Raw genomic sequence first — 14,926 nt, forward strand, 5'->3', positions numbered from 1 at the left:
GAGGAAAAAGTCTACCCCTTTCCTGACATATTGCTTCAATTTTCTCATCAATTAAATTCAGAATTCCTGAAAACAAAAAATACTTATTATTATTATTTTGACACAGGGTCTCACTCTGTCACCCAGGCTGGGGTGCAGAGGGATGATTATGGCCCTCTTCAGCCTTGACCTCCTGTGATCAAGTGATCCTCCCACCTCAGCCTCCCAAGTAGCTAGGACTACAGGCACATGCCACCGTGCCCAGCTTATTGCTATATTTTTTGTAGAGATGGGATTTCAGCATGTGTCCCAGTCTGGTCTCGAACTCCGAGGCTCAAGCAATCTATCTGAGTCAGCTTCCCAAAGAGCTGAAGTTAAAGCTGTAAGCCACTGCACTGCGCCTGGGACAAAACTTTTAAAAAAAAAAAAAAAAAAAAAACTTCTAACTTTTAAAACTTCTAAAACTTTTCTCTTTTTTTGGGAGAGAGTTTCACTCTTCTTGCCTTGGGTTGGAGTGCAAGGGCACGGCCTCAGCTCACTGTAACCTCTGCTTCACAAGTTCAAGTGATTCTCCTGCCTCAGCCTCCCAAGTAGCTGGGATTACAAGCATGTGCCACCACACCTGGCTAATTTTGTATTTTTAGTGGAGACAGAGTTTCACCACGTTGGCCAGCCTAGTCTTGAACTCCTGACCGTAGGCGATCTGCCCTCCTTAGCCTCCCAAAATGCTGGGATTACAGGTGTGAGCCACCGCGACCAGCCAGCTAAAACTTCTTTAGGTGTCTCTACATATTAGTCTTCTATGATCATGGGAAATAACTGTTTTTAAAAATATATATATATATATATATTAGATAATTGAAAAATCTGAATATGTCAATAAGTATTCTGTTAAATTGTTAAGAATGTCATATCACAGATTCCCTTTACTTCTTATCAGGGTATACATTTTCAGCTATTATGAGATGATGTGTAAGTTTTTCAATATAAGAAGCTCTTGAGCAACCCTTAAGAAAAATATGTTTAACACTTATATTGCCCCAAATAAGTTTCCATGTATGGAGAAACTTTCTGGTGAGATTCATGTTCACATTTAAAATGTCACTAAAATCAAAACTTTGGAAAGTGCGAAGGGTCTGTATGGGCGCTGACTAGCTACAAAGGGAAAGGAAGGCATGAGAGGAGAAGATGTAGGCTGGGAATCAGGAGACAGAACCGATCTGGGTACGACTGCTGATTAGCCGTGTAGCTCTGCCTAAGTGTCTTTATCTTTCTTGATCTTAGTTTTCTAGTATGTGTACTATATTAATAGAGATCTCAGAAGTTCTTTGGGCTCTGTAATTCTATTTTTTTTCCTTGCACTGTGAATTTTTGTCTTGTCTTTGTTCTCACTCTTTTGGACTTCTCTGCATCATTTGGCACTATTGAGAACAATCTCCTTAAAGCTCCATCCCTGGCTTTTATGGTGAGAACAACTCAGGGGCTCATTTCAAATACTACTGTCCTCAATCAGAGCGGGACCTCATGGCTCAGTTCCTGAGCTAACTGAAAGCTTGTTTCTCCCTCTCTCTCTTTTATCCTCTCTCTCTCTCTCTCTCTCTTATTCTCTCCTTTTTAGAGAGATGAAAATATCTAATGTCTTCCATTAGTCCCTGCTGTGGCTTCAGTGCACCCTCCAAAGTTTACGTGTTGGAAACTGAATCCCCAAGGCAATGGTGTTTAGAAGTGAGACCTTAAAGAGGTGAGTAGTTTGTAAGAATTCTGCCACCAGAAATGAATTAATGATGTTACTGTGTGGGTGAGTTAATTAACATGGGAGTTGGTTAGTTATTGTGGAGTTGGTTCATGATAAAAGGATGAGTTCTGGCCCCTTTTCTTCCTCTTTCTCTCATGCACTCTTTTGCCCTCCTGTCTTCTGCCATGGGATGAAACAGCAAGAAGACCCTCACAAGATGCAGTCTCTCAGTCTTGGAATTCCCAACCCCAGAATCATGAGCAGAATAAAGTTCATTTCTTTATAAACTCCCAAATCTCTGGTGCTTTGTTACAGTAGTGCAAAACAGACTAAGACAGAAAATTGCTACAGAGAATGGAGTTGCCGCTTTAACAAATACCTGAGAAGTGGAAGCAGCTTTAGGACTGGGTAATGCGTAGATGCTAGAAGAATTTGGAGCGTCAGGCTAGTAAAAGCCTAGATTGCTGTGAATGGAGTGGTAATGGCAATTCTGGTGAGGGCTCAGAACAAGACAAGAGCTGTAGGGAGAACTTAAATCTTCCTAGGGATTACTTAACTGGTCATGGTCAGAATATTGGTAGAAATACAGAGTGCAAGGGCTATTCTCATACAGTGTCAGGCAGACATGAGAAGCAAGATGTAGAAGGTCCCCAACTTAAACAATTTTTTTACTTTATGATGGTGTGAAAGTAATATGCATTCAATAGAAACAGTACTTTCAGTACCTATACAACCATTTTGTTTTTCACTTTCAATATAGTATTCAATAAATTACATGAGCTATTCCACACTTGATTATACAATAGGCTTTTGTTTATAGGCTAATGTGAGCATTCTGAGCATGTTTAAGGTAGCTAGGCTGAGCTGTGATGTTCAGCAAGTTAGGTGTGTTAAATGTATTTTTGACTTAGTGTTTTCAACATAGAATTTGTTTATCAAGATATAACCACATAATAAGTCAAGGAGCACTGGAAAGTGGAATAAAGGCCATCCTTTATTTTAGTTATACAGTTGTAAAGAACTTCATGGAACGATGTCCATGTCCTAGAACTTCGTGGAAGGCAGAACTTAAGAGTGAGGAACTAGGATATCTGGCAGAAGAAAGATATCTAAGCAACAAACTGTGCAAGCTGCCGCATGGCTTCTTTTAGATACTTACAGTAAAATGAAGGAAAAGAGAAATGATGTAAAAATGGAATTTATAATTAAAAGGAAAGCAGAATGGAAAGATTTGGAAAACTATCAGCCTGACCATGTAAAGAATAGAAACGTTTGTTTTTATTCTTTAGGAGAGAATACTAAGGTATGGCCAAGAGACATTTGCTAAGGAGATTCATATGGATAGAAGGAAGCAGGTTCTACTCATCAAGACTATAGGACAACAGGCATTTCAAAGATCTCCAAGGCAAGCTAGTACCTCAAGGGCAAGGTTTCCAGAGAGGCACGTACATGACCTCAACATTCACTACCCTACACTGCCTTGGGACTCCACTCCTGGAATTCTGGTACAGCACCCTTCAGCTGCCCTGGGCATGGTACAGGTGAGCTGAGGTGTGGCTTGACCTGCCACTCCACAAGGTACAAGCTATAAATCTTGGTAATATCCATATGGTGCTATTTCTGAAGGCACACAGAATGCAAGTGTTGTGGGGCCATGGTGGCCTCCATCTAGGTTTCAAAGGACGTTACAGACAGGCTGGGGGCCAGGCAAAGACTTGTCACAGGGGTAGTCGCTGCAGAGAGTCCCTGCTAGAGCAATGCCTAGTGGAGCCATGGGAGTGGTGTGGCCCCTGAGACCACGAACCACAGAGTCACCAATGTCCAATTCCAGCCTGGAAAAACAGCAGCCCAAAACTTTAACCTGTGAGAGCTGCTTGGTGAACTGAGCCCAGAAAAGCCACAGAAGCAGGGCTGCCCTTATTAATGGGTTTAATGTCATCACCTCAGGAGTGAGTTTGTCATTATCACAGGAGTGAGTTCAGTCCTCTCTTGCTATCTCTTGGGCACACTGTCACCATGTGATGCTTTCAGCCTTATTATGATGCAGCAAGAAGGTCCTCACAAGACACATCTCCTTGCTCTTGAACTTCCCAACCTCCAGAACTATAAGCCCAGTTAACTTCTATTGTTTATAAATTACCGATTCTATGATACTTTATTATAGCAGCGTGACATGGACTAAGTCCCTTTACCATGATAACTTATAAATCTCTATCTCTATACCATACGACATCACATCACACAATGGAAAGAACATGGATTTGGGGCTTTAACAATACTTAGGTTCTTTAACAGGGGACTTTGTGAAGATTTATTGAAAGTAAATTTTCCAGTTTTACAAATTAAAAAACACACAATTAGAGAGGTCAGATGAATTTCTCACTCAACTCCTAAATTGGACCTGACCCAAATTACTAAGAGAATGCTCAGTCTAAGACTTGAGTATAGAACAGATTTCAATAAATGTTTATTAAAGTACTTTTTAGAATCCCTGCCCAGGACAGGTATTAAAAGAAACAAATTCTGAGCTGAGTAAAGTACTCAGGGGTTGGTAGTTACCTAATGTTTTCTTCTCACAATTTACTTAACAGTTCTTTCCAAATAATTATTCAATTGTCCATTAAGTGTATATTTGGCACAGCAGAATAAAACAAACAAGAGCGGTACATCAGAGTAAACTGGCCTCTTCAAATAGCTTCTCAGAGTCTTTCAAGTAGACATCCTACCTTAGAGGATATCAAAGTTTGTTTGAAATGGAAACAGCCTCTCCAAAATGAGTCTTCAAAGATTGCAAAGTACTACAGAAGAGCTTTAAATTTAGGCTTTTTTTCTGTGGTACTTTAAGTACAACAGATGGATCTTCATAATTAGCATCACATTTGCATTTTTCTCTCCACAAAAAAGGCTAATAATCTTAGAAGGAGAATTTAAAGGCATCATTCCATCATATTTTTATTGATCTTATTTATAATTTGTATGCCAAGTCTTCTTTATGATACCTATTAGTTTCAATCCTCTCCTGGGAGATTAACAAATTTACAAATGAGGAAATGAACGGAGTAGTTAGGAGCACAAACTTGAAAATGACTTTAGGATGAGAACTCATTGGAAGGCCCTGATAAAGTGGAAGGGATCTTAAGATTCAGATACAGCCTGAAGTCCATCTATGTAACCTCCTCCAACAGAGTAGGCCTACTTATCTTTTGCGTACGTTTCTATGAGACTCCCATCCTCTCCTTGTGCACTGTAATTCCTACCGCTCTGAACCATTTAGTTGAAAGGTGTTATGAAATAAGATAAATCATGGAACAAACTGTCCTCATTGGCAAGCTCTCAAGCTCTCCTGATGTATAGCTGGAGACAGCTGTTGATGAACTGCAGTGGGTGCAGGAGTTTAACAGATACCATCGGCAGAGCACAGAGTTAGCAGAGGCCCTAGGACATTCAACATGGGACAGTATACCCTGAGAGAACTAGGCCAGTGTAAACAAAGATCATGTCCCAGCCGTGTACCACAGCCAACATTGTATATGAGGATCTCAGTGATCCTCATAGCTTCCCTATGAGGCTGACATCATCCTCATTTTGTAGATAGAGAAACTAACATTTAGGAAAGTAAACCATATTGCCCAAAGTGCTCTAGTTAAGTGGCAAAGTGGTATTTTCATTTAAAATCCCATCCAACGTGAAACTTCACGATACTAAGTGGCATGCCATTTTGACTTGTCAACTATATGTCATAAATTTGTTCTGGTAAAGGTTTTGCTTTAATTTGTCCATATCCAATCCCTCATAATCAATAATATAAGTTTGCAAGTCACCTGAATAGGGATTAGAAGCGTAATCAATGACCATGAAACAGGAAAGATAAACTGGTCCACAGAGAAATTGAGCCCTTGACCTTAAGCTCTCCAGAGCTGAATTCTAACCAACTCAGTTAATTAGCCACAGACTATTAAATGAACAAATCAGAGCCCAAATCCTTTCAAACCACAAATCTAAGTTGGCCCCGTATAGGAACACAGAGTTAAATATGTACTGATTGTTTTTTCATATCAGATGGGTAATGTGCCAACATCCTAACAAGGCTAAAGGAGGCACATGTCACACATTATGGTAAAACTCATCATCATGCTTATGAACCACAAAAGGATCAGTATGCACTGATTTTGAGTGTGCCTCATTTAGTACAGTGCAGACTCTCTTGAGTATCCCAAAACAGATGAAATTATAAGGGAAAATTTTATAACCTTTTTTTTTTTAACTTTCTTTTGCTGTTTATTATGCCTATACTTCGCTATCTTTTTTTTTTTTTTTTTTTAAATTGATGTATCTAACTTAGGAATCAAGTGTTTAAGAAGATCCTGGCCACACCACCAATTTTTCATCAGACTCATTAAACTCCACCCCATAGGTAAGATCAGATCTTGAATTCTTGAATTGGAGAGTACTCCATGAAAGATACTGTGTGTCCTAGATGAAAAGCAGTAATCTAACCAATAAGATATGTAAGCCCAGAGAGCCTGAAAGAAGAATCCCCTTTCCCTCACCTGTTGCTACTGGACTTCAGGTATCTTAAACAACACATGGAGTATACTCTGCACCCAGGACTCAGCCTCACCCAGTGGCACCAAGGTCACTCAAGGGTTGAGTTCTCACAGAGCAAGAGAGGAACAGGGAAGGATGTGAGAAGAGGGAGTTACATCCTCAATCTAGTATAGTATTTGGGCCATTGCTTTTCTCTACCTCCATAAATTATTGATAATTCTGAAAAGTCTAGAAAGTGAGAAACAGAAAGGATAAGGGGAAATTATAAGAAAAAAGGAGGGAATTCATGTGGGATGTTCTTCCATTCCTTTTTCCTCAGTCCAGACCCTTCACATAGTCCTCCCATCTTCATCTAACTCCTTGACCCAGAATATCTGTGCTCCCCTCTTCCCAAACTCCTAATCTCCTTCATTGTAGCCAGGCACCAAGTCAAATCAATCACACATTCGGAACTGTGGCAGTCTCTTCCCACTTCTCAGGGGTGGTGGTAAGGCACAGATCTCAAAGCTACAGAGTTTCAGTAAGAACAGATTTGTTGCTTGCATTTAAATTTTTGGAAGCCTCACTTTTCATAGAAATAATGTTCTCCAAGATGACTCAGTTCGATAGCACTGTTATTCAGTGTACATTTTGTGTTAAGTACGCTCTTGTCTATCAGCCTCAGATCCTACATGTCATAGTATATTCTGAGGTCCAAACAAATACATTATGGAACACGACCTGCTTCTATGCAGGAGCTTTGTCTGTACTATCTCATGCATATTTATTCATTAGTAGGAAAGTGGTGAAGTTTGCAAAATAGAGAAAGATGCTTTAAAGAGGCGGGAACAAGGTTATCTAAAGAATCGGGTGCACTGGCTAAATCATGTAATTAGGAAAAGTAAGAGCAGACATTAGGCACAATAGAAATTCATCATTCCCATTCTACTTTCATTTTCTGTAAATGTTGTACAACTTAATGTACAAAATTGCTATGATTAGGTTTGGTGGTAGTTCTAGATTTAAATATGGAAAAGCCTCATTAACAGAAATCACATGGCTATAATTCTTTTTAACAGAATTTTTGGTTGTCCAAACCATCATTCATGAGAGAACTCTAAATTCAGACTGGTGAAATACACTTTTAATTTACAGATATTAATCCAACAAGATCATTTGGAAATATTTAAAATGCCTATAACAGGAATAATTTACTGGAAGACTATAATGAATTATTTAATGTGCTTTTTTTCAGGACAAAACTAAGAGTAATATTCTATTTTGTAAAGGGGACTAAATTTGCAATGAAAGGAGCTTACTGGGGAGCCTGGCCAATTGAAAGCTGGCAAAACAATGTGGGCAGATGCATTAGGAGTCATCTGATCTGAGAAGATAATCCCAACACTGTCAGACCTTCCAAAACTGCCTCAACCATGCCAGTGCAAAAATGGAAACTTATTCCTAGTCTGCAGCTTTAATAGGGCAAGGGAGGTGCTACTTGCCTCACAAAGTGCGGAGGCTTTTCCACCGCATCTCTGCTGTGTGGGCTGCCAGCGCTCACAGATACAGATGTCCACATCAACTGTGAATTGATCATCTGCTCTGAAAGACCAGTGATATTCCTTACCACATTTCACGACTATTACTTGAAATATGCACTAAACACATATATGTAAAATGTACTTAAATGGCAAACCAAAGACATTAACACCTAATTCTAAACCTGACAAATTAAATAAAGTAATTTTTACTTACACAGTTATAAAGGGTTAGCATTATAATAAAAAATGTCCTAATTTGTCTTGGTCAAGGGTGTGAATGGATATGAAATGAGAAAATATGAAAATGTAGTATTGATAGGAAAAGTATTTTCCAACATTGCAATTGTTGTGATTTTCCCACAATATTATTTACAGAAGTAGATTTGCAATTTTGCCATTTGAAAAATATTGTAACTGTGAAACAGTTAACATTCAATTTAAAGTTTAGGATTTAAAATGAGCTTAAATTTATGCAACAGACTTCCTTACCTTTAATTTATACAATGGAACTTATTTTCAGGACAGAACATAAGAGATATATACAGATTGAGCAAATCATCCAAGCAACTAAGATTTCATTATTGTGGATACCACTGGACACCACACTGAAAACTGAGTGCTATCAACTCAACCTAAAGATTTAAAAGTCACAATATCTGTGACTCAGTTGCCACGTCCATCCAAGGTCAGTGGTTAAGGGTTCAATGATTCTGAAAGTAGCAAAAAAAAAAAAAAAAAAGGAATTTCAAACTAAGATAGAATAGTTAGCTAATTTCCACCATATTTGGATCAGATTTACACTCCCTGGCTTCCTCCTATAACATCTCATTTATCCACAAATACTTATCTGGCAATCTTACGTATTTGGAACACAACTGAGAATCAATTAGTCAAGTCACAACAGTCAAGCCATAAAACTCTTTGCTCTCCCTTGGAGAAGAAACTCATACACCATCGATTTCATAGAATATTTGCTTTTATGCTTTACCTAAAAATATTACAAATTTGGTGACCTGTTTTCTAAATCCAAAGAATGTTAGAAGCCATAAATAAATGGGGTTAGGACTTGTTATAGATCCCATGAGAGCAGAGATACAATAGCAGACAAAATAGAAAATCTTTTAAAACTGACCAAAGCTTAAAAAGCACAATATTCTGAAGATACTGCAGTAAGAACTAATATAACTCAATCGGTTTCACTGGCATCATGGTATTACATTCATGGTAGAAGAGTTGACGTCCATTCTGATGTCTGATTCATTCAGAAAGTTCCTATTTTGTTTGGTTTGGTCAGTTTAATGAGCTATAAAAGTACTAATCCATTTTAGAAGCTATCCATTTAAAAGGCTTAAAACAATATGAATGTGTATGTTTGTGTGTGGGGGGGTGTGAGATATCTACCTAGATAGAACTATATAAAGAGATATCTGTATCTCTATCTATCCGTGCTTAGATTCTAAGAACTTCAAGAGCCAATTTTGCCTGCACTCAGTGGGTGCTGCTAGTACATCCAGGTGCACTAAATGGGTGGCTTCTTGATTTGAACCATTAAATAGTGAGGTTTTGGTAGAGGTCTGAACTAAGTGAATACCATTTCTGCAGGTCAAGAACAGTCAAATATCAGCCATTTGATACGGCTCCAGCTAATATTATTATGGGACATTTTGTGATCTGTATAATTTTCCCATACAGTATTTTACTTAGCTCAATTATAAAATTAGACTATAAACATACAGTAACTGAGCAGTAGGGACCCTGACCTGGAAAGAAAAATGTGATTAATGTCACAATAGAAGTCAAAATAATAAAACAAAAGCTTATATTTAAAAGGTCACATATTAGGACCCTCAATTATCACAAATTTACCATGAAGAGTTTTATTCTAACTCACACTAATACTAGGTAATATTTTATTTCTACTCTCTGGAGGACAGCTGGATTGTAAAAGCCAGTTGCTGGCCTATGAGTGCCCAGGAAACGTGCACTGAAGCTAAAATGAAACTTGTCCAGTTATTCTCCCAGTCACGAGATCCATTTTGTTTGTTTATTTAGAAAGGGGAAGAGGAGTGATTAAAAATCATTTACATAGTCAATGGAAGATATTAAGTTTGTTCATATTTCTGGTAAAAAAAAGAAAACCTGAACTTTTGTTTTATTCTGCAGCAACTAAGATATTGGGTGATTAATAATGGATAACGGAAAAACATCAACTGGCATTATGATTTTCATACAAGTAAATTGATTTCCAAGCTGGGATATGCTTCGTGATTTAGGAAGATCAGGCTTTATAATCATTGATAACCTTTTCTGAGAAACAACTGACCCATAGTCAACCTATTACATACCCTAGCCAAAGAAAGAAAACTGTTCCACAAAAACCACGAAACCAAACTTGCACTATTGTAAGCTATTAAATGAGCTTGTTTCGAACTCAAATGTATGTTATTCAGAAGATTAAAGTAGTACGTTTAGAAAGTACATAAAAGCTGTTTATAACAAAGCATGGCCTTATAATGATAGTTTAATTCCTTACATGTCCCATCAGCATATGTCTCTACTGTTAACATTTTCTTTTTAATAAGTCTCATAAAGTAGACTGAACCAAAGAGATTCTCCTTTCCTGGTCCTTTTTAAAGTGTTACCAAGTTACACCCTTTGCTAATATTCCTAAAGATCTAAAGATTCAAGTATATCCATGTAATTCCAGTTAAATATTATGAGAAAAATCCTATCTCAGCATAGGAATAAAACTATAGAAAACGGAAGTGTAAAACTACAGGAAATGTGTGTGTGTGTGTGTGTGTGTGTGTGTGTGTGTGTACACACACGTGCCTGTCCATATGTGTTGCTCTTTTGAGAAGAGATGAGTTTAAAAAATATTTTTGGACTAGGGCCATGAACTGAATGAACATGATCTTCATGAAGCCTTAAGAGGAACCCTACACTTTACAGAAACAAAAACTTTCTACAGAAAATTTGTGATGTACAGCTATATCAAGGTAAAAAAATAAAAATAAATAAAGAAAGAGAGACAGAGTATATAACAGAGAGTTTAAATGAGGTCAACAGAATTACACCAGCTGGTCCCACTCCCCACTGGGCTGCAGGGGGAAATGAAGCAATCCACAGGACACAGGTTTAATCCAGACAAGGCTTCACAGAAAAAGAAAATCAACACAGCAAATTGCACTGAAAAACAATCTTCAGCCAGTCCAGATTATGGAGGAATAAAAGAACTGAATATCTGAAATGCTTGCCGTTCAAAGAGAAATTCTTACATACTAAGCCAGTTAGCCCGGGTTTTGATACAAAATCACCAAATTCAGAAATACTGCCTTCAACTTAGAGAAGAGAAGGGGGGGTGGGTGGTCACACATTTTGGTGAATGCAAATATAAAAGCACAATTGCCTATATTACAATAATTCCTTTAAAATGTAGAGTGGAGCAGTAGGGAGACGCTTCTCCCTTTCTTCACAGATCCCAGTGCAGTCTCACATGTCTATTGGAATGTGGGGTGACAGGGGGACTTTGTGCAGGGCTCTGCTAGACTCATTATGACGATACTCAGACACTGGGCGTCTCGCACACGTTCCTCTCTGCTGCCTCATTCAAACACCGCAGTTAAGATGCTGAAGACTGTAATTCAAGCTAAAGGAAGAATCATAAGAATAATGGCCAGTGCATAAATTTAGATGTGAAAAACAGACATCTCCATTGATAGTATTATTGGGACAGACACTCCATTTAAAAACAGAGCATCCTAGTCCTTTTCCCTTTATAATGCCCTCCTCTTGCTTAGCTGGCTCTGTTCTCTTTAGTTCTGTACCATCTTCTGGTTTTGTCCATCTGTCTCAGTTTCCTTCCCCCAGAGAAGTGTGACCTTACTGCTACTTGTGCCAGAGGCAGCCTGGGAAAAACTGAGATTGCCAGGAACAAAGAGGCCACCCTACAATCCTGACCTTTCAAAAGCTTTTTATGAACACTTGGCATAAAGAGAAGCCTGCTGACTTCACTCACCTGCATATACCAGGCAGAAGAACACACAAGACTATTCTTTTTTTGGTCTTACCTCAGAGTTGGGTTGTTCTTCCATCTAATAGAATACATTTTCACTGGCTTTATTTGAAGAACTACATTTAAGGGACGGTATGGCAGTTATGGCTTAAAACAAGCCTAGTTTATTCAAATAAAATATCTAAGCAATATTTCATTTAATTTACATTGCAGCAAAGGAATAAAAGATATCATCTAGCAAATTAAGAAGGATGAATGGAGCTATATCAATTTTCGGCTTATGCAGTATTTCTATTATGAGTAGACTTGAAGTATATCATGATGGGCATTTAACTCATGTAGCACCTTTTGCCTAAAAATAGAGAACACTTCATCTCAAAAAGCAAATAAAATACTTTAATGTGTCATGATTTTTATAATGTTTAAATTTTTTTTAAATTACATGGATTATCTTATTTAAATTTCACTAAAATATTCAACATTGGCAAGGCAAGCATTAGAACCTCAGTTAAGGAATACAGACTGATAGAAGAAGCAACTAAGTGAAAATCAAGCCACACCATTGGTAAGAGAGTATTTCTACTTCTACCCATGACTAACCACTTGATATGAAGTGATTCCCTTGCCTTCCCTGGGCAGGTTGTCCATACATTCGTTCTTTAACTCAACAGCATGGGTGTGAGTTGAACAACACAGACAAATTAAGGCAATGTTTACCATGACTGGAGAAAGAATTCAATAAGCAAGTCATGTTCATGATATGGTTAAGGAAAAGAAGAAACTAACTTTCTCTTCAATACAGTTCTAGCTCATCGGCCACCAGAGAAAAATGGGATAAGCCCAAAGTCAAAGTCAGGCCCAGGGGTTTTGAGTGTATACGTAGACTTCCTGAGATATGCTTCAATTGAGTTCTTTTATTACATCCCCTGGGCAAATGCAATTGATTTCAGAATTACTGATTGCTTTGGATGGTCCAACCCAGTTTCCCTTCATCCCTGGGGATAATCAAGAGCTGATTTCTGATTCTCAAGAAAAATGGAGAATTGAAGGAATATTAGATCTCAAACTACCAGTATAATCCTAATTTGTCTTATTATAAAGTAGCATATTTCTATAGGACAGGTTAATAATCCAAAAAATGAAACTAAGATGATCAAAACCTATAGTTAATACTTTAAAATACAATCAACACCATTTGATCTTCTGGATTGGTGACACTCCAATTTATTCTCTCTAACATTTCCTTAAGAGTATAATCAAAGGATGACTGGGTAAGAGCTGGGTTCCATTTTGGTACTTAATTCTTTCTGTAATTGCATTTTAGCACCACTGAATTACCATTAGCGCTTTAAAGAGCTGCCTTTTATGGATAGAATGAATTTATTATGACACATATTCATCACTTTTGTCTTCCTACTGATATGTTTAAGGAGTGGAGATACAATATTTTCATCCAATAGGTCACAATGCATATAATTGCTGGCATTTTAAACTCATCTGGAAAAATAAATGTTGTTACTATATTATTGTAGATTGTAGAGTGTCCTTCACATTTTTACTTTCATTATTTTCACTTCGGAGATTCTGTTAATGAAAGTCAAGTGCTCTTCCACCCAGTGAGGATACAGGGGGAAGAAGCTGTGTTTGAATCAGAAAATGGGCCCTCACCAGACACTAAATCTGCTTGTACATTGGGTCATGGGCTTCCCAATCTCCAGAATTGTGAGAAAGAAAGTCTTGTTGTTTAGAAGCCACCCCGCCCCTACACACACACACACACACACACACACACACACACACACACACACGTCAACTGGTTTCAGCTGTTTCATGTTTAAATCCTTTAACAAAATGTCCTGGGCCCCCAGAGCACAGAGAACACTTCTCCTGGAGCAGCTACAGCTGGGACAGCCACAGCCTCTCACCCTGAGCTGCAATCTGGGTTAGTCATGGAAGAACACAGGGAGTGAAAAAGTTGAAGTTTCACAGCATGCTCTGAAATAATGGAATATGAAGATACACACTGCTCCCATCAAAGAAGAAAAGGTATGACTTTTTTTTCCACATACCATCAATTTTTGTAGCATAAAAATACCTAAATCATTTGAATCCCAAATCCCATTTTCCATTTTGTCAAAAACAATGACCTTTTTTCTAAACTGCCAAGAGTTTCATTAGTTCTAGAGAGAGTAGGCATGCTTATCACAGCAGCAATGACTCCTGCTCAGAAACCTAAGGAAGAGAAATGGTTTATGAGGACAATAACCTGATTTTATTTCACCAGGGAACAAGGCTTTCGAGTCTCTTGTTGCTTCTCCCAGTCAATGTAATGTATTTATCAAATGCTGCAAAGTGATTACTTCATCTGCTCCAGTCATCAGAGGCAAATAAGATTACCATGTGAGACAGCAGAGAAAGGGTTGTTTTTTCTAACCACATTAAAGCACACAGCCCACATTGTTTAATTGAACAAAACACATAGGAAATAAATAAAGAAATTTGATTAAATTTCTGATGAACCATGTTACGAATATGGAAACACATTTATTTAAATCCATATCATCGCCATCTAAGCAGGACACAAATATATTGACTCTTAGAGTTCTGACTGCCAGAGGCTGGAAGTGGTAAGAGCTGGAATGTGTTACTCAGAGTGGTTAACAAGGAAACAGAAACAATCTAGTAGCAAGCAAGAGAAGGACACAAGCTTCCTGAGGGCAAAAGCCATTGCTAACTTATTTGGTCTCACATCTAGACAAGTGTCAGTTTCTTAAAAGTGCCTATTAACCAACCTGAGCCCCGTCTTCCTGGGGATAATTTGCAGACTAGCAGAAAATTGAGCCGTTTGGAGATAAATATATTTGTTCCTCCAAACTTCAGAGGATCGTTTAGAAAATGACAATTCAAGGATTTGACTTTACTCCCAAATCTGGAAAACGCTAATATTAGATAGCAGAAACACAGAATTTCACTTCTGATAAATTGGGAAAAGTCAAGAGATCTATGAATTTCCTGGCTTGAAGGAAATTACAAAATTCTTTACAAAATATTAATATATAGAATGAAGTGATATATAATTAGGATAATATATTATGACCAAATGGGGTTTATGCCAGGAATGTAAGGCAA

At 37.9% G+C, this 14,926-nt stretch overlaps 1 protein-coding gene and 1 non-coding gene across 3 annotated transcripts in view; both read right to left on the reverse strand.

The window, feature by feature from the left end:
• Positions 1–14,926, reverse strand: part of LHFPL6 (LHFPL tetraspan subfamily member 6) — a 255,257-nt gene that overhangs the window by 95,213 nt on the left and 145,118 nt on the right. The gene's annotated exons all lie outside the window — the stretch shown is intronic.
• LOC116562586 lies at positions 5,768–5,868 on the reverse strand. The gene has a single exon (XR_004274036.1). It is a non-coding gene; the product is annotated as a small nucleolar RNA U13 (small nucleolar RNA).

This window comes from Sapajus apella, unplaced genomic scaffold, assembly GCF_009761245.1.
Source record: "Sapajus apella isolate SASKATOON/1434 unplaced genomic scaffold, GSC_monkey_1.0 scaffold32, whole genome shotgun sequence".
Classification (NCBI taxonomy): Eukaryota; Metazoa; Chordata; class Mammalia; order Primates; family Cebidae; genus Sapajus; species Sapajus apella.